Below are 246 nucleotides of genomic sequence, written 5' to 3'. Positions count from 1 at the left end.
TGTGTTTGTGCGTGCGAGTGTGAGTTATGGTGTGTAAGTCTGTGTGTGTGTTGGGGGGGGGAGGGGTGAAAAGACCTTTACAGAAAGTACGGACTAAATTAGACGCACATCAAACTGTACCGTTACTTGTACCCGTCTTCCATGTACCTGTACCTATATCTTTACCTGTCTCCGTACCTCTGTCTGTTAGTCAGAAAAAAAGCTTAAAAGAAAATTGGTCTCTCTAAAGCACACAGGGGCTAGTCC

This window comes from Aplysia californica, unplaced genomic scaffold, assembly GCF_000002075.1.
Source record: "Aplysia californica isolate F4 #8 unplaced genomic scaffold, AplCal3.0 scaffold00540, whole genome shotgun sequence".
Lineage (NCBI taxonomy): Eukaryota > Metazoa > Mollusca > Gastropoda > Aplysiida > Aplysiidae > Aplysia > Aplysia californica.
Note: the sequence above shows the minus strand (reverse complement) of the source record.